Source organism: Mus musculus, chromosome X (genome assembly GCF_000001635.26).
Source record: "Mus musculus strain C57BL/6J chromosome X, GRCm38.p6 C57BL/6J".
Lineage (NCBI taxonomy): Eukaryota > Metazoa > Chordata > Mammalia > Rodentia > Muridae > Mus > Mus musculus.
Window position 1 is genome coordinate 114,437,937 of NC_000086.7, and position 21,939 is coordinate 114,459,875.

Sequence of the window (21,939 nt, forward strand, 5' to 3'; positions counted from 1 at the left end):
GAAAGAACTTCATTCTGTCAGTTTTCTCACATTTATATGTAAAACATAGCTATCTCATAGAGAATCACCGCCCCTGTGTCCAAAGACCTTGCTTGATTAATAATTCCATACTGGTATACCTTATATGAAAGACATTGATAAAAATAGCTTAATAAGAATTAAATCTGTCTGTAGTATAATAAAAATATCTGTGATCAGAATTGTGAATAAATCATATTTAAGAGCCTTTAAAAATACATCTTGTCACATAACTGAGGTTATCTGGTACTTTCAAAAGAGATTTTGTTTTAAACTTCTGTTTAAACCTTAAAAAAAAAGGTATCTGTCATATCATGGCAGGCAGGAAATGCCAAAGATGTTGACCTTCCCCTGGAAACACATGACACCCATTGTTGGCAGTGGAAATCTGGGAGCCTGTATAGGAAGCACATGAGCATATCTTAGCTATCATGAGGCTCCATAAGTATCCAGGTTTAAATCATCTGAAACTTCACAGAGGAATTGCTGTGTTGCAGGATCACTAGAGTAAATTATAATGACACTAAGAATTTGTTTCTAATATTTGATCTATAATGCAAAGAAGTTTATATAAAAATATAAAAATAAATATTTCTTTAAATTCAGAAGGTCTGTTCTCTAGCTTACCTGCAAAATAAGTGAGGAAAATATTAATAAAAATTCTATGAATAGCTATTAAAGAAAACATTATTGACATTGCATGAATAAAATTTAAGTGATTCTACTCTTAAAATTTTGAGGAAAGTTTTCTGCTTATGAACCATGATGATGATAATTTTTGTCAGAGTAACCAAAAACTGTACCTATAAGCTAGCACATGCATCAGAATAATGAAGGTGCTAGTTACTCCAAGCATTCCTATATCCAGTTTGATAAGATACCTACTTTACCTTCCTGTCTAGCTGCTCCTCTAGGCACTCTTACTCTTTTTCTCAGTTTTAAATATTTGTAAGTTGAAGAGATCCAAGTGTGTAGCTACAAGTCCCCATTTGCCTGTGTATTACGTGGTGTATACCCAACTGCCAGATAATTATCTAAGCATATAGTTAACTAGATCTATTTTTGTCTGTCTACAATGCCAAAATTTATTCAATAATAATAAATTCATAAGGTTAAGTGGTTTTATTGACAACAATTTGTCATATAACCTTTCTTTTCTTGATCTCTGGCTCAGACAAACACAGATTATTTTAAAATATTTCCAAATTGAGACTTTCCCACTCTTTCTTTTCATTGTAATGAATACTACCCATGTCAATTCTATTGACCAACAATGAGACCAAGAGAGTCTTTTTGATTCCTTTGTTCTCTTTCCTCTATTGATCCCATCTAATTCATTATCTTTTTTCAATTTTATTGAAAAATATATATTCTGTACTACACCTAATATCAACTGAAATTGGTATAGTCAGCTATAAACTCTATTCTCTCATGTGGTGTCTATTTCTGTGCTTAAAATCCTGATTTCTCTGACGAGTTCATATTCAATGTGCTCTTTGATACCGATCCTGAAGTATTTCCTTTAATAGCATTATGTTTGCTTTTTTTCAAAGTACTTACTACAATTTGCTGCTTCGTCCTAACTTGTTAATTCATTGTCTCACTTTGCTAGAACTAAATACTTTTGAAAGCAGAGCCTATAGCTAATTTAGTTACTATACTGTAGTGCTTAGTATAATATTTGTCCTATATAGACAATTAATAAATATTTTAGGTGCTTGTATTATTGTAGTTTAGTTCAAGCCTTTACAGTTGCTGAAATAATCACTAGAAACTTTATGGGATGCTAAAGATGATCAACTACTTCCAAATTGTATGAAATAAATGAAATATTTGATTTACTAAAAATCAAAGAGAATAGTTGAAATATTGCTTCACCTTGTATTAACGACTACTGAAGTTTATAATAGTTGATCAGCAGTTTCAAACAGCTTTTCTTAATTAATTAATTAATTAATTAATATTTAGTTATGACAGGGAAATTCTCCCACACCATAGAACTTCTAGATTAGGTATTATCCTTATTAGAATATTGGCAAGAGATAAAACCCTACAGTTCCTGACCTCTATGAGCATTCCACCTCAAACACATCCTTCTGAACATTTAAAACAATAATTACAAGATGATCAAAAACCTGGGAGGTTTATGTTTCTGTGTCTGAATTACTTATCTAGAATATACATTAAGAGCTAATATACTTAGTGGAAAATTAATTCTTTCTTGTAACCTAGGAGATTATTCCTAACAACTAAGTTATTTGATATAAGATATGACTAATAAGTCCACGAAACCTTCTTGGCAAAATTAGTTTCAATTTGCTTTGATTAAATTTGATGACATTTAAATAAATATTTTGGAAGTCATAATGTTCACATTTGTACAAATTAGATTTATATATTATGATCAAATGTAAAAAAATTGTTACATTAATAGTTCAAATATAATATCATGTGAGAAGAAATTTTGACTCAAGTTAAACAGTATTTTAAAGAATTAATATAACTAAATTTAATTTTCAAGAGGCAGGTTGGAGGTAATATACTTGCCAGAAAATTACTATTAGAGATCACTAATGGGAATTAATTGACTACATAGGCGCTATTGAATGTTCTAGGAATAGAGTAACGTAGTGCAGTAAGTTATGAAATTTCTGTAGCTAGCTTGACACAGTTTAAATCATTTAAACATGTATTAGTTCTACTTAATGTTATAATTAGCAAATTACTTTTATTACGGTGTTATTGGTAGCATGTCCTATTCTGTTTTATCAATAATGATAAGTATGGGAACATCCCAGAAGTATAAAAACTTTGGGATAATTGAATGATGTGATTTACAAAATCCCACATGAAAACTGAATAAAATGGAGTTAACTCTGAAAAAAAAATGTAAGTGGATATATACATCAACAAATGTATTACTGTATGTGTTTACAACTGTTTTTTTTTAATTTTTAAACTTTCTTTTTTGTTTTAGTTTTTATTAGATTTTTCTTCAATTACATTTCAAATGCTATCCTGAAAGTCCCCTATACACCCCCCCCCAATGTGCTGCTCCCCAACCCACGCACACCTGCTTCCTGTTCCTGGCATTCCCCCATACAGGGGCATATAACCTTCGCAAGACCAAGGGCCTCTCCTCCCAGTGATGGCTGACTAAGCCATCTTCTACATATGCAGCTAGAGACACGAGCTCTGGGTGTACTGATTAGTTAATATTGTTGTTCCACCTATAGGGGTGCAGACCCCTTCAGCTCCTTGGGTACTTTCTCTGGGTCCTGTGTTCCATCCAATAGATGACTGTGATCATCCATTTCTGTATTTGCCAGGCAGTGGCATAGCCTCACAAGAGACAGCTATATCAGGGTCCTGTCAGCAAAATCTTGCTGGCATTGCAATAGTGTCTGGGTTTGGTGGCTGTTTATGGGATGGATCCTCAGGTGAGGCAGTCTCGGGATGGTCCTTCCTTCTGTCTCAGCTCCAAACTTTGTCTCTGTAACTCCCTCCATGAGTATTTTGTTCCCCATTATAAGGAGGAATGAAGTATCCACACTTTGGTCTTCCTTCTTCTTGAGTTTCATGTGTTTTGCAAATTGCACCCAATCACAAAAGAACTCACATGATATGCACTCATTGATAAGTGGATATTATCCCAGAAACTTAGAATAGCCAAGATACAATTTGCAAAACACGTGTTTACAACTGTTCTTAATAGAAACTCAGATACAGTAATAATTTCTAGCTACATACCAAACATATAAACACTTAAATGTAGTTATTACTTGTTTAACATTTCATTATGTCAAAGATTCAAATTTTTTGTAACATATAACAAATATTATTTAGCAGTCTCACTATTGTAATACTATCGCTTCTATTTGAAATTAAATCTAATTTCTCAAAATTTAAACTTTGAAGTAAGTGTCTTTTGTTGTAATAAAGTGTAAAATAATCACAGTGAGTCGCAATTAGTGAATATTAAGATTAACTGTAGTTTTACATATGTTCATTTTGTATAAAAATGTAAATCTTGAGCCAGGCATGATGGCCCATGCCTTTAATCCCAGCACTCAGGAGGCAGAGGCAGGCAGATTTCTGAGTTTGAAGCCAGCCTGGTCTACAAAGTGAGTTCCAGTTCAGGCAGAGCTACACAGAGAAACCCTGTCTCGAAAACCAAACAAACAAACCAAACCAAACCAAAACAAAAACAAAAACAAAAAAAAGTAAATCTTACTAAATGGAACTAATTATATAGTTTTCAGAATCCGGTGTTTCTTAAACACTTTGCACCTTTTGAGCTTAGTTACTACAAACTCACTAATGATATTTTTGGACAAGTGATATAGCTTTATATAATCAATATTATAATTATATGCTAGTTTTAATGTATCTTTGGAACTCAAATCTGATACAAAATCAGTACATTTTCTTTTAAATTTAACATACTTCATACACTATGAGTCTTTTCTAACATCTTAAATATAACTTTTAATTATCATACTTAGAAAATTGATAGACCTAATTAATCTCCTGCTATGCATCAGCACAGCATGGGACAAAAGGAACAAAAAGAGAAATCTATGCCATTAAAGAACTATTTCAAGCTGTGCTAAACATTTTTTGTTCTTGTTTCCAGATCTGGAGAATAAATTATCTTTTGTATGATTATTTGGGCTAATACATACAAATGTTTGCAATTTCTACAGCTTACTTTTTCAAATGTATCCAAAACGTCTTGTCTATTAGTAAGATTCAGTGCCAAATACAGGGCATGCCCTGGCACTTATCTCATAGCATTTATTTTTTTCCTCTTAATTAAGAGTCAAGATAATTAGATGAAAGTGAGCAAAGAAGGAGGAGGGGGATAAAGAATCTAAGATATTGAGAGAATTATTTGATGGTTAGATGGTATCTAATAGTTACCTGAAGAGAGTGATAGAACTTCATTATAGATTATTTGGGGACTGTAAAGGATATTAAAGTTTAAAATGTATATAATTGTACTCGTGACAACTTAGGTAAGTTAACAAGTTACTCCCTTTTAGTTTACTGCATGGGATTTGCTCTACTTGAAATCATTGGCCCAGAGACAAAGAGAATTCACCAACAAGCCTTAAAATATTTGTTCTATAACTATAACTTAGAAATGGTCCAAACTGAAAAGTACAGTGTCCTAAATTATTACTTCTCTCCTGAAACTTCATTTTGATTAAAATAAATTACTCACTATCTTTCAGCTACAAAATAATTTTTTGTTCTTAGAATAGTGAGGAAGAAAAAATATCACTAAGTAGAAAGCATAGCTCTCTATAATCATTAAAACATTATGGGTTCTTGCTAGTCATAGGGTTTTTTTGTTTGTTTGCTTGTTTGATAAAACACTTTCAGACATAGGATGACTACTTCCTTGTCGATGTGGGTTAAATTTTACTAGAGAATATAATTTCATATACTTGGATTTAACAGTTTGTTGAAACCAAGGTAGTTAAAGCAATGTATTGAAATGCAGTTGAAGTCTAATAGAAATGGTTATTTTCAGTGTAATACATGTCAATGGTTATTATGATTTTTTATTTCCTTATTTTAGGAAGTTGCATGCTGCAGATAAATAGTAAAATTGTCCAGTAATAATATTTTATTATTATTATTGTTGTTAGAGAAACAAAATATTCTTTTACTAAAACCTTTTTTGTTGATTTTGTACAAAGTTCACAAATTATCAGATAGTAGTTATTGTCTAAAAAACATCACCATTATGATTAATGATAGTAGAAAAATATCAGTAATTATTTCTTTTGCTCTTATTTTATATATAACCACTAAGTTGCCTTTTATACTGTCTCAATATTGTTATTTATTTTATCTCCCACTTAAATAATAGATTATTTGAGTTTGAAGAAATTTGGAAAACATATAATATAATATAATATAATATAATATAATATAATATAATATACCCGATACCTTATCATTTGTCAAAATATTTTTATTTGTGTCAATTTATAAAATTAATTATTAATGGTTATTATATTAACATATTATATGTTATTTATTTTATATTACATATTTATGTATATATTGTGTTCATGATTAATGTATTATAAATAATATCAAACTATTCTAAGGAATGACACAAAAGAGTATTTACTTTATAAATTACAGTATAAAATTCATATTTGGAACACATGAACTCTTCTTTTAAAATTAATGATAATTACGAAGCTGGAGAGATGGCTCAGTGTTAAGAGCACTGACTGCTCTTTTGGAGATCCTGAGTTCAATTCCCAATAACCATTTGGTGACTTACAACAATCTGTCATGGGATCTGATGACTTCCTCTGGTGTGTCTGAAGAAAGTGACAGTGTACTCATACACATTAAACAAACAAACAAATAAATAAATAAATAAATAAATAAATAAATAAATAAATAAATAAATACACAAATAAGATAATTCTAAAAAAACAAAAAGTATTGCAAAGAAAAAATAGCTATAATTAAAAGAAGTAAATGAATCCTAGTCTCTGCACATTAACTACTCAGTTTTGCTTCCTCTCAGTTACAGAAGAGCCTACTTTGTAAGGTCTGTTTTTGCTTTTCTTAATAGTACAGCATTATACAGGAAGATTTGCTTTTGTGATTATTTGGAATAGAAAAACTTCTTGATAGTTAAAATACATCTAAACTCTATGAAGACAGAATTAGGGAGAGGTATATAATCTATGTAAAATATTTTTTCCTTAAAAATTACCTCTGACTCTCTCAAATATGTCCAAGAATCAAATTTGAAACCTGGCTGTCAATAAAATATTTCAAAGAAGCTTATTTTGTAACCTAACCTTGGCTTTCATCTTTCCATATAAAGTAAGACTTTGATTTTAATCCTTCGGATATTTCTGAATTTCTATCCCTGAGATTAATCTATGATGTTGACTTTTGTATTCAATTAAAAATATTGTGAATATAGTCATAAAATGATTGATGTTGAAATGTATGGATATTCTTGGAATTAAATGAGGGCAACTAATAGCAGTTAAGATTATTTAATTTGTCAGTGTCTTACTTCAATTGACTATTCTATAATTTGTCTAAGAAACTATGATTATATAAAATTGTACTCTAGTTTTTATCTGATAACTGAAAATTATATACAATGGTCTGAAGACCATATACAGGGTTCTATAATAAATCCACCAGGTAGGAACAACCACAACACCCACAATACTCATCCTGTCACCTCTCCAAGCAGTATCATCCACTCCAAATATGATCCCAGCAACTGACACCTATGGACTCTCATTTGAACCTTTACAACATCACATAGTTTCTTAATCATGCAATGAGAACCTGCTAAACTCTAAAGAATGACTATTCTATACAAAGCAACTACATCTAAGCTTAGTTAAGCTATGGACTGCTTCTTATACTCTTTTTGCATATCATCACCAAATCCCTCTTGAATTGATATCCAAATACCATTTAGTTGTTTCAAACCCCAAGAAGTTAGGATAAGAACAAATAGAGATCTGAATAGCTATGAAGCATGTCATGGACAAAGGGCAGAAATCCACACCAAAAACAGTATAAATGACCTAATTCTGAGGTGCCTATGTCCCAACAGTGAAGCACAAACAGAATAAACAGTCAATACAATCCTCAATTTAATCCTCACATACTAAAGTTCCCTGAGAAAAACAGCTTGAACGACTCACAAAGCAATGATGTCAAAATAACAATTATGAAGACATTAAAGGAATGCAAATAGATAATAAAAAATGCCATAATGAAGACTATGAAAATAAATTTAAATTAAATAAGGAAGCAATTTAAGATATGAAAATAAAATAAAGAAAAGTAATTTCTTGAATTTTACATTATTTCTTTATTTATTTTTATTACTATAATGTGCTGTTGGAGACTATATGTGTAAAATGCATTCTGATTACTCTAATTTTGCACCATGTTCAACCACCCCCATTCCATAAGTTGTTTTTACCTCATTCATGTTTTTGTTTTCTTTTGCACTCCATTTCCTTTCTTGAGTTCCTGACCTAACTTCCTTTGATGACAGACTGTAATGTCAGGTGAAATAAACCTTATTGTCCCCAAGTTATTTTTGATCAGTGTTTTATCACAATGGTAGACACCCTAAGACAGGAATCATCCACTGGAGTGTGGCCAATCTCCCAGGAGCCACACTCTTAAAGAAAACTGACTTTAGTTCCAGAAAAAAGCTCAGCCTTCCATACTTCTCTGTTAGTGTTGAGGGCCTATGAACAACTACTTTTCATTCTACTGACTTTAACATGTACAGGCTGTGTGCAGGGCACCACAGCTTCTGTGAGTCCATGAGTGTAGTTGTTATGCCATGTCCAAAAGACAACTTTTTTGTGATCTCCTGGATCTTGCAATGTTTCTGAGCCAACTCTATCATTGTCCCTGAACCTTAGGAAGGTGCAGTGATATAGCTATCCTATTTTTGTCTGAACACTACACTAATAATTATTTTCTACATTGTGACAAGTTGTGATTTTCTGCATTAAACACATCCATGGTACAAAAATTTCTCTGATGAGGTCTGATTAATTTACTAATTTATGGGTGTAGAGAAATAATTTTGAAATAAGTTTTATCCTATGTTCATTTAACAAAGTATGAAGAGTTGCTTCACATGCGTTTCCTCTGAACTCCCAAACCATTGGTTCTTGACCAGATCTGTATTCCATTGTGTATGTTTTTTTCCTGTGAAGCAAGCCTTAAGTTTAATCAGGAAACTGGTGACTATCCCTTTCACATTTCTGCCGCTATTGCAACCATGGCTCTATCATGCCACACTGGCCTTTATTGTAGTTTAGAGGTTTCACAGTTGAGTATGACTGTTGATGACTTTCCCCCCAGTAGATGGAGTAGTAATTTTCCATAGTGTGAGAGTTAGTCATCAGGGAGAAAGCTTTCTAATAAGTACTGAGTTGATTTCTGTTATGTGTGATGAACAATGTGTGCTGTCTTAAGCAATTATTTCTTGGCATTAAATACTGATGTGTTAAAAAGTTTAATAGCACTAGCTTATTTGTTTTGGAGTTTTTTAGGACACTGTTGACCAGAAAATTACAGGGAAATATCCCACACCTGGCATTGGATTTTTTTATTTGGTGATTATATTTTATTTGGTAATTTACTCGGATTATCATAACTTCTCTATAAAGGTAATTTCAATTAAATTATATCTAATTAATATACATTAATATATATACATACATGTGTGTGTGTGTTCATAATATATAATGGATTCTATATAGCTTTTTCCTTGTACAATATTAATCAGAGTGTAAATTGGTGAAGTGCCTATATAAATCGATGTGGCAGTTACCTAAAACACTTTAGAAAAGTATGTTTTATTTCTGAGTATACACTCAATGGATTTTCTTTTTTATCTATCTATCTATCTATCTATCTATCTATCTATCTATCTATCTGCCTATCTATGTATTTGCCTATCTATCTATTTATCTATTTTTAATTTACTTTATGTTGAGATACCAATCCCCTCCAATTTCTCTCCATAGTCCTACCCTGATAAATCCTTCTGCTTATTGTCCCCTTGGACTTTATTTTCTACTATGGGCACACATGTTAATCAATATTCAGCTCCATTTTAAATAACTAGGCCTTGAACCAGACTAATTACTGATCAGTTAATATCCACCAATGGGTAGTGACAATTTTGTATTTACATACAATGGAATTTTATGCAGCTGTAAAGAATAATGAAACTTACTGGTAAATGGATCCAGTGGGAAAATTTTATAGTGAGTGAGGTATGCCAGGTCCAAAAAAACCCTTCATGTTCTCATTAATATGTGTATTTTTATTAATTATTTTGTTTATTTACATTTCAAATGTTGGCTCCCTTCCCAGTCTACATTACGCAAACACCCCATCCAATTCCCTCCACTTTGCCTATAAGAGGTTACTCCCCCACCTACCCACCCACTTCCACCTCACCCCTCTAGCATCCCCTTTTGCTGGGACAAAAAAATGTCCACAGGATCAAGCGCCTATCCTCCCACTGATACCAGATAAGCCCATCCTCTGCTACTTATGTAGCTGGAGCCATGGGCCCACCCATGTGTACTCTTTGATTGGTAGTTTAGTCCCTGGGAGCTCTGAGGTGTCTGGTTAGTTCATATTGTTATTCTTCCTATGGAGTTGTAATCTCCTTCAGCTCCTTTCAGTCCTTTCCCTAGCTCTTCCATTGGAATCCCTGGGAGCAGTCAGATGGTGAGCTTTGAGTGTCTATATCTGTCTTACTCAGGTGCTGGCAGAGCCTGTCAAAGAACAGAACTTACTGGGCTCCTGCTGAATTGTTAGAAGTATATATTTAATTAGGATTACTCATAGAACCCAGAAATTACCATTGCTTTTGTAGAATGAGTTGAAAGATCTTAAGGTCAAGGTACAGAATAGTGCAGATGATATAAAGAGGAAAAAATAATGCAGAAAGGGATTGGAAATTAGGACAGAGGAAGGTATTGGAGGGAAAATTAACACAAGCATATTTCTTTTTACATAATAACCTTCAAATGGACTCATGTGTTAACAAATTATAGGACATTTGTATAGATAATAACTAACTATTCTACCATCGTTTTCATAATTATTCATTATTTGATATGTAATAAAACTTTTTCCATTTCTGGGAATAAACTCATGAACATGGTTCAGTTTATGGAAATACATGTGATAGCGGGGAAATAACTGCTGACAAGTAAGTTTTCCAAGAGGATGAACTAGACACACATGATATTTCATAATGGACTAAAATAATAATTAACAATATCTGATAATAGCAAAACTTATTTGTGAAGAAAAGTCAGCATTTGAAAATATAACTTTAGCTTACTCCAACAGAACATATTCATTGTAAGAGTAAAAATAAGCTTCAGAATTATGCAAACCTAGGAATCTGCAACTCTCTTTCCTTACTAATATGAGTTTAGAAAAATTTATCATTAGTTTTACATTAGGTTATACTCAATACCTCAGTTTTTCACATAAATTTTCAGCATAATGATAAAATTTGCCAAAAATATATTGCCAGAGGACATTGGAAAGACTTATGAAATACTTAAAATAGTGTCTTCTGGCACAAAGTTAAAATTAATTAAATGTTGTTGAGGTCTTGATTCATGATATTCTTTCAGATTGATTCTAACAAGGATTACTAATAATGATCTTTTAATTACTTCAGTATACATTTGATGGACAATTACTTAAAACTATTGAAATAGTGCATGTCCCTGAATTTTGTAGTTCAAAGGATGAGTGATGGTGAGTTTAAGATCACCCTCTTAAGGGTGCTTATTAAATTTCTGCATATTTTCACAATATTTGAATATATTTCAATTTATTTTTGAATTATATAGTAGAATTTTATTCTAACTTGATATTTCAATTTCAAGCTTAATTAATATAAATAAGGTTATTAAGATAACTCTAAATTCTCAATAAAATAACACATTAATTCCTATGGTCAAAATTTCAAAAGAAGCATTCTTTAATATGTTTGGCCCAAGTGATAATATTTGGACAGCTCATAAATCTTTTCGAAAACCAGCTTAAGATAATTTTGGAAAACATTGTACACATTCTCATTTTAAAGTAAATTAAGCAGAAACATTAGCAAAGGAAACTTCTCCAAATTGGCTAAGAGATGATGAGGATGAATAGAAAGTATGACATTTTCTATGGTCTCTGAAACTATCCATAGACATTCTCCAGTAGGTGAGAAATCCCCAACAGGGAACTATTTCAACTCATAAAAGATGGATCAATTAAGGTAATGGTGAATTATATAGGTTTAATGGTAAATTTTAGATGACTGTGTTATGACATTATAAGAAAAACCCCTGTTTATTACTTCTAACCACACATACCCTAATATTTATTTGCCTATAAATCATATCAGAGAAAGTGCTTGCATTAAAAGTTTCATGTGGGTTGCTTAGTTTTCATTTTACACCTGTTACATGTTAAGATTGGGTGAGAGAAACATAGCAAGAAAAGGGAGAAGAATTTTTGCATCATCCAACACCGTGTGTCATTTGAAGATTAGGACATTTTAGCAGTATTTCTGTAGAAGTAAACTTAGTCCAGCTAACTACTATGTTTTCTTAACTTACTTATTTCATGATATGTTTGTTGAAATTGAAATAATATTACTTTAAATGCTTTACACTGTTTATGTGTTCTAGCTTATTTTCTTTGTAACTTATTTAAGCTGAAAATACTGTATTTAAATGCTCTGAATTTTTGTTTATTAACTAATTAATTAGCTTTTGAGACACAATCTTTCATTAAAAACTGGAATCTTACAATTTAGTGAGACTTCAATCAATCTAAGGAACTAATCCATTTCCACATTCCCAGCCCTGGGATTACAATTGTATACTACCACACTTGGATTCTTGAAAGGGGCTCAAACACAGGTCCTCATACTTAAGACAAGCACCCTAGAATCATCTATAATCAATTGAAAACTATAATGTTCTTTTAAAATACATTAGGTTCGCCGGGCGTAGTGGTGCATGCCATTAATCCCAGCACTCAGGAGGCAGAGGCAGGTGGATTTCTGAGTTCGAGGCTAGCCTGGTCTACAAAGTGAGTTCCAGGACAGCCAGGGCTATACAGAGAAATTCTGCCTCGAAAAGAAAAAAAAAAAAAAACATTAGATTCAATGAGCAATAAAATATCGTTTGCCCTATAAATGAAATGCTTTTGTTAATATAGTATCATTTTATCCAAGTGCAATAGCTCACTAATGAGATATAGAACGTAAAACACATCTGATTATTTACATATATACGAAAGTTATATCTACTTAAAATTTATAACAACTTAAATCAGAGATGAAATCTCTACATTATTGCTTCTTCAAACACACTTCAGCAATACAAATATTTATATTTTCTATATTGTGCATACATCTAAGATGTTTTGGAGGCTATTCTTATTTTTAATTCTTTTATTTAAAGTTTTATATTAAGGCTAAGATTGATTTAATTACTGCCATTACAATTCATTTATGCATGTACTTTAGCAGTAAGATTTGCATTCTCATGTGCTTTTGTGCTGCTGTTTGAAGTTTATTCAGCTGGACTCCAAGGTCAAGCAGGCTATTTGGTAGGCTCTCTAGTAGGGTGTGGCTGTTATTTAGCCTTTTGGTTAACCTGAAATGTTGGCTAGGTTCCCTGCTTGGGTGTGGTCTTTCCCTTGAAGTTCAGCATCTTTGGAGAGACTAATTTGCTTCCATAGTCTGCCAGTACAAGTTAAAAAAAAATCCCACATTTGAATGGTTATTGATGGGCATTTGGTTACAGAACTGGTACTACGGGTACAAAGTCACCATAGCTCTGTGCACTAATCAGTGTGATGCCTCCTTTGATTTCCTTACTTTCCCCAGTGGTATAGATGTACCATTAACCAGCCCATCCTGTTTCCAAAACGGAACATAATAGGAGTGAACCCAGCACCTCCTGTTCCAAAGAGGAACATAATAAACATTGGATCTCTTGCTTCATACCTTGAATTATTGCCAGTGAACACTCACCTTAGTCTGTCTTTCTTGATCAAAAAGCAACCGTGTTCAAGGGCACCTTTTTCCATCTGGTGCTTTACTGATCCAGGTAAGAGCCAGTAGAAACATGGAGATTTCTACTTTTACCATTTACCATTCTGTTTCTTCATTTTCACGTGATTCTCTGGCCTGACCCTATGTTCTGGAATTCAAATAAAGGCATTCATCTTTATAAATAATAGTTCATTTGTGTTTTATTCCAAGAACTGTAACTGTGTGCCTCCTATTCAAGTCTTACTCCAAGATCTTATTTCTGCATTTCCTCAGCTATTCCACAAACTTTGTAATTTAGCGTGTTTTCTTTGAACATAATTTGTTTGTGTATCTTTAAATATGCAACAATTACTTTCGCTTATATCTTTTCTTCATGTCTTAATGTTAATATGAAATATCCATGTAATTCACTTCTACAAAATTCCATCTAACTGCTCTATATTATTTTAGTATTTTCTTAATACAATCCTCCAAAGAAACATTACTCCTTGATTCAATATTAATTTCAAATAATTCTAATCTTCACCCTTATAATTCCATTGGGTTTCCTAAGTCATTTGGTGATTATGATATCTGATTTGAGAAGGGAAATCATCTAATTCCATTGGGATATGTGGAATATGTCTGTGAAATTCCCTAAGAGAGTATTAAATAGAAATGTTTTGAAATGTAGATTTCAGAAAATATTCATGAAATTAATTATCTCTTAACAATAAGGAAGAGTAATAAAAATAGAACTCTCTATAGAGATCTATTATTAACTGGAATGATGATTGCATTATTGAAGCAATTCTAATGAGGTGACCTAGAATGATTCAAAGGCCAAATTTTGCATCATTTTTAGGTTATCTCACAACCACAAAGTGTGATAGAATTCTTTTAAAATGTCTTTATTAGCATGTGTTCAGTTTAACAATTGAAATGATGGGTTTCAGTTAATGACAGTTTTGAAAAAGTATGTCATACACTTTGAGAGCACAAAATATTTCTCTAAGTTGACATATATCATCTAAATTTATCATTTCTGTTTTCATTCACTTTCTTGAAAATTATGTAATTTCATTGTTCCAAAAAAGGTGGTCTCTGTAAACAATGATGTTTTATCTATTCATAAATTGTGCTGTAATTCTAATGATTATTGTTTATAGTAAGATACTCTTTTGTGTACATATTTTACATGTTGTAAGCATAGGGAAAGCATGGCTATTTGATATAAATTAGTTTAAAGATCAATCACATCTATCTTTTCTATTAGATATTTTCTTTATTTACATTTCAAATGTTATTCCCTTTCCTAGTTTCCCCTCCAAAAATCCCCTCTCCCCTCTCCCCTCCCCCTCCTCTCCAACCCACCTGCTCCTGCTTCCTGGCCCTGGCATTCCCCTCTCCTGGGGCATAGAACCTTCACAGTACCAAGGACCTCTCCCCTCATTGATGACTGACTAGGCTTGCTGACAGGAGCCTGATATAGCTGTCTCCTGAGAGGCTCTGCAAGTGAGTGACAAATATGTAAGTGGATGCTTACAGCCATTCATTGGATGGAGTGCAGGGTCCCCAATGAAGGAACTAGAGAAAGTACCCAAGGAGCTGAAGGAGCTTACAGCCCCATAAGAGGAAAAACAATATGAACTAACCAGTACCCCCAGAGCTCCCTGGAACTAAACCACCAATCAAAGAAAACGCATGATGGGACTCATGGCTCTAGCTGCATATGTAGCAGAGAATTCTATCTTTTTTAGCTACTGTGTGTATCAGCCTTTACTTTCTCTTGGGAATGTAAAAGGCATATAGATAAGTAGTTCCTAAAATAAGTGAAGTAATAAGTATTTCGACAGCATGACTGTGTTAAATGGAACCTTTAAGTTTTTGATTATTTTACCTTTTATCAAAGCACATCTTTGAAAATGTCATAAAAAGCTCTGGACTTTCTCCTAATGATAATGAAGGCAATGCTCTTACAGGATCCAAAAACCTACTGAAAGTCATTCATGGGTATTTCAAGGATAAAGAAATCCTGATGTCAGAAGAGAGATTAGTAAATATAGATTAGTAAATGAGTAATTTACTAAAAAGACAAAACTTGAGTTGTTTATGGTGGAAATGATAGGGATTATTTTTGTTTTGTTTTTGTTTTTGTTTTTGTTTTTGTTTGGTTTGGTTTTTCGAGACAAGGTTTCTCTGTATAGCTCTGGCTGTCTTGGAACTCACTCTGTAGACCAGGCTGGCCTTGAACTCAGAAATCTGCCTGCCTCTGCCTCGCGAGATGTGTTTTAAAATAAGGGAAAGTAGTGTATGTACATATGAAAAGTTAATAATAAATGGTCTATTGTTCACTAATATGCTTGGAATTGAGAATCTTAAATAGGAAATTTCAAGCAATATAAGTAAATCACTACACCACATTTTAGGCTCCCCCAATGTACAAGGGAGTGAAAAGTCCCAAATAATCTTGATTGTTGTTCATTTAGTTCTTATTTACACATGTTGATCATCAATTTTACTTGTGTTCTCTCCTCTCTCACTGATCCGTATCTCTTTAAAAGTTTAGCCAGTGTTATAAACCTAAGAGACTAATGAAGATCAATCGCAACTCAATGTTGTTTCCATATTTTCTTTTTTATGGAATATGGTTTTGGTTTCACATTTTCAACTTAATTTGAGACAAGCCTTTTAAGTGGAGAAACTGAAATATTATACCCAGGAACATAATTTGCTGCCACATATAAACAATAATATAGCCAGCTTTCACAGGAATGGCTTTTTTTTTTTTTTTTTGAAAACATAGCAAATTGTCCACAGCTTTTACTCATGTCAACATTTATCTCTTAATTTACTGTTTTGAGTTGATCCTCAGTAGTCACAGTTTAGTGTGTGTGCAAATGGACTATTCATTATCTGAATAAAATGGCAACTTTTACATATGCCAAGTCACTGTAATATTTGTAATAATTTATAACATCTATTACACTTCATCAAATAATTATGGTATAGCAGGGTGGCAATTTCTGGGTTTTTTTTTTTGGGGGGGGGTTGTTTGTTTTTTGTTTTTGTTTTTTTTGTTTTGTTTTGTTTTGTTTTTTCAAGACAGGGTTTCTCTGTGTAGCCTTGGCTGTCCTGGAGCTCACTCTGTAGACCAGGCTGGCCTCGAACTCAGAGATCTGCCTGCCTCTGCCTCCCAAGTGCTGGGATTAAAGGTGTGTGCCACGACTGCCCAGCCTAATTTCTGTTTTAATGGAGGGGAGAGATAAGGGAAAACATATAGCATCAGTCTTAAAAAACCTTAAGGTAGAATCAACATTGTGTCACAGTACTTCTTTCTCTATTACAGACCATATAATTTCATCAGACTAGTAGATGCTAATAGTTTCTCAGCTAGACATCTCCAAATTCCACATTATTTCTTAATCAAACACTCTCTTCCACCAGTGGCAAGATACCATGCTTGGTGAAACACTTATGCTGATGTATGACAGAATTCTAATATGAGCACTTATCCCTTATCCTTTATATACATTAAAAGTTGTATTAATACTACATTAGAAATGGACCATATATTTTCTTTCCTTTTGTATTTCTAACTATACTATTCATGCAGACCTGAGTCATCTCTTGTCACAATTGTTGTAGCACCTTTTATTCTGCCATCTTGAACATGTAAAAGTGTTTTCATTATTCAAGGCTCAATTCAAACTAATTTGTTTATGGATTTTTGCATTATGAATTTGGTAACACTCCAAATGTGTTTGAAATATTTTTCTGCTTATATAGATAAAAAGAAATCCAGTAGGCTTCTAATCTATTTCATAACTGGAAATATCATGACTTACTAGCCATTACTAAAGGTCCATAAGAGCCATGCCACCATAAAAATCACTTTTCCTGAGCAGCCCATTCTGGATCAAGTAGTTGTGAACATTATGTTGTTTATGCTACCCATTACAAAAACTATGATCACCTTGCCATTGGTAATTCATTGCTGCACCTGGCTGTTGCTACTTCAGGTCGAAATAAACCCATCACATTTCATTCATCCAATTGAGCAATATCTATCTTGATTTACAAGATATTGTGAGCTATCTGAAGTGACTGGTGGGAACCAAACATTGATCCTTTGCCAGAGTAGTACTTGCTGTTAACTGCTGAACCATCTCTCCAGCCCCATCATTTAAAAGTAACTCATTTATTTCCTGTAGTACTTATGATTAAATTTATCATTTTGTGCATGATAGGTAAATGTTCTGTCAAATTCACGTCTCCAACCCTTCTGTTTCTCCTGACATTGAGTTTTCCTTTGATTTCTGTTTTGAAATTTTCCAGTTTTCTTATTTCTTTTTGTTTATAACCTATCAAAGAAAGTTTTAATTCAGATTTCAATTTTTCTGCATTCAATTTTCCATTTGTTTCTTTTATATCATTTTAAAATTATTTAAGTAGTTAATTTTTAATAAACAAAGTCATTTCAAATTTGCCATAGATTATCTTGCCAAAACTGATTATGAATCCTACACCACCCAAACTTTTAGAATAAAGATGTTCATATAGCATTGATTCTATCATCTCATCAAGGAAGAAAAAGCCCTGCAAATATTGGTTTATTACTGGGAATGGGATAGCTTATGGCTAGATTTAGATGGCATATTTGATTATAAAAGCATAGAAAAATATTCTGAGAATTTATTATCAGAATCATCAATCAGGGCCTACCATTGTTAGACATTGAATTGCTCAATTCACTAGATGATAAAATTCTTTTTTCAAAAAATAGAATTCAAAGAGTTAAATTTCAGAAAATGAAGCTATTATTCCTGAATACAATCCATTCTAAATACTGCCCATTTCTGCTGGTAATTATTCTACCTTGTCTTTGAGTACAAGTACTGAAAGTGATTATTTAGCAAAAGAGTCATACAAGTTCTAAAGTGATTCATTTTAATAAAAATTTATCTCAGAAGATTTCCACCGATACTATTTAAGAGAAACTAATACATTTGTTCAGAAATTTACTGAATTCTTTTTAACTGGCAGATACATTGTAAAAGAGATATATTATGAATGCAAGCCTGAAATTGCTTATATTTTGTGGTTTTCCCCAGATTAAAAGAAAAAAGAGCATTGCTATAGTAGCAAGGCTGTGGACTTCCCTTTATTTTATAGATTCTCACATAGTTATAATAAATAAAATGTGACTTCTCATTGTTACTTAATAACAGTTTGGCATCTTCCAAAACTCTAGTAGGTATGATATTTAAACCAGGATTAGACAGGACATCAAAGAGTTTTGTTAGCATGTAAAAATGCTGTGATATCTTTCTATAAGACAATCTCTCATTATTTTTGGTCTATAACTCGTAAATAAGCAAAAGTTCTCCTTTTTATAACTTTATACTTTCAATAATAGAAGTACAATTATAATGAATATAGCAAAAATAGAAACATTTTGGAATAACCCTTATGTAGTAGGCAAAATTTATTTGAGATCAACAGATTGTTGCATTCATAGAAAGTTCATTATTTTTAATGATAAGTAATACATTACAATAAAGACATACCACAGATTCTTTAACCCTTCAGTTTTTGAAATATATATGGATATTTTTCATCTCTGGGTTATCAAGATAATAAATCTGCCTTAAGTATTGTGTGTCTTTGCATGAAAATAAATTTTAATTACTTGTGGAACAATATACCCATGTATGAAATTGTCTGATAGTATGGAAGTCATTTATTTAAATTTATAAGATACTATCAAAATGTATTTCAGAATGGTTAGATTATTATACATTATTACTTTGCAACATGTGAGTGACTGATACTCAAAGCATTCTCGCCAAAACTAGATATTGTAACCATCTCATTTTTGCCATAAAATACAAATTGGCCTAGTTTATTTTATTTTCCCAGGACAAAATACATCACAGTAATTAATTTAAGAAGAATAACATTTTATTTTAGTATAGAGTTCTGAAGGCAGGGACATGAAAAAAGTGCAAGGTATTACCCTACGTTTGGCAGTTTGGGAGAAATCGAGGAAAAATGCCCACTTTGCTTGACAACTAACTCTTTGAAGAACTATTCATTTCTCCTTAAAACTAATCCAGATTTCTAAATAATCCATTCTTTTAAAAAATATTTTATTTATTTACATTACAGTCATTGCCCCCCCAGTCCTCCCTCCCACAGTTCCTCATCCCATTCCTCCTCCCCCTTGTTTCTGAGAAGGTGCTCCCTCCCCACCAGACCTCCCCCTTCCCTGGAACCTCAAGTCTCTTGAGAATTAAGCTCATCTTCTCCTACTGAGGCCAGACTAGGCAAACCTCTGTTACATATATGCCAGGAGCTTCTGACCAGCCAATATATGCTCCTCGTTGGTGGCTCATTCTCTGGTTGCCTTTTGGGATTTGGTTTTGTTGAGATTGCTGGTCTTCCTGTGGAATTATACTCCCTTTCAGTTTCTTTAATCCTTCACCTAATTCAACCATAGAGATCACTGACTTCAGTCTAATGGTTGGCTGTAAGTATCTGCACCTGCCTCAGTCAGCTGTTGGTAGAGCCTCTCAGAGGACAGTCATGCCAGTATCATATCTGTAAGCACCTCATAGCATAGTAGTGTCAGACCTCTTGTCACCCCATGAGATGAATCCCAAAATCGGCAAGTCATTGGACCACCTTTCTTTCAGTCTTTTCTCTATTTTTGAACCTGCAGTTGTTTTAGACAGGAACAATTCTGAGGCAGGAATTTTGACTGTGGGTTAGTAACCCTGTCCCTCTACTTGAGGCTATGTCTATCTTAGAGGTAGGCTGTTCAAGTTCTCTTATCCTAATTTTTGGTATTTTGGCTAAGGTCACCCCTCACCTGCAATGAGTCCTGAGAATGTCTCACCTTCCAGGTCTCTGGGTCTCTGGTACTTTGTAGAGGGTTCCCCCACCTCCCACTCCTGAGGCTACTTATTTCTATTCATTTTATTGGCCCTCTGGGTTTCTCTCCTGTCTCCTCCCCCACCTATCTGATACAGTTCCCCTCTTCCTCTTCCCCTCCTGCTCCCCACTCCCACAAGGTCCCTCCCTCCCTCTGCCTCCTGTGATTATTTTCTTCCCCCTTCTAAGTGGTATTAAAGGCTCCACATTGGCATTTCTGCTTGTTGTACTTCTTATGGTCTGTAGGTTTTGTCCTAGGTATTCTGTACTTTTTTTTTTTTGTCTTTGTTTTTTTTTTTTTTTGTTTTTTGTTTTTTTCTTTTTGGCCAATATCTACTTAACAGTGAGTCCATACCATGCATGTCCTTTTGAGTCTGAGTTATATGACTTAGGATGAATATGTTCTAGTTCAATCCATTGGCCTGCAAAATTCATGATGTCCTCAATTTAATAGCTGAATATTATTCCATTGTGTAAATGAACCACAATTTCTGTTGAAGGACATCTGGGTTGTTTCCAGTTTCTGAATATTACAAACAAGGCTGCTATGGACTGATAGATCATATGTCCTTATGGTATGGTGGGGAGTCTTTTCGGCATATGTCCAAGAGTGGTATAACTGGATCTTCAGGTGTAACGATTTCCAATTTTCTGAAACTCCAGATTGATTTCCAGAGTGGTTGTACCAGCTTGCAATCCCACCAGCAATGGAGGAGTGTTCTTCTTTCTCCACATCCTTGCCAGCATCTGCGGTAACTTAAGTTTTTGATCTTAGCTATTCTGATTGGTGTGAGGAGGAATCTCAGAGTCATTTTGATTTGCATTTCTCTGAAGACTAAGGACTTCAGGATTCCAACCTAGACAGAAGAAGACCAGTTGAGACAACTAGCCTCATGGACTGATTTATTGCCCTTTCCATCAGAAGGCAACCATTATTGATTAACCAGACAATAGCCTATAACTTTAACTTTTTCAAACCTTATTTTTAAAGATGGTTCTTAAATTCGTTAACCTCCCTTTTAGCCTACTACCCACCAGAAGTAGTGAGAAAGAAAGAACACTGGGCAGGATGCAGGGCAGGAGTGGGGAGTGGGGTTGGACCTGTTTAGAAAGGTTCTTTGGAGCAACTCCCTTCTGTGTTGTCAGAAAATTGGCAGCTCAGGTCACAGGTCAGTAGCTGCAGCTCATTCCACTTGCAAAAACTTCATAGATACACCAGCAGTCTACGTTGGGGTAGCAACCATAAATCAGCAGTGATGTCAACTACCTAGCAGAGACAGCAGGCCTCACCCTCCTCATGATACCAGGAGGAATGCCAGAAGTTCTTGGCTATACCTCCTCTCTCAGGGAATCAAATGAAGATCAGAGAAGTGAAA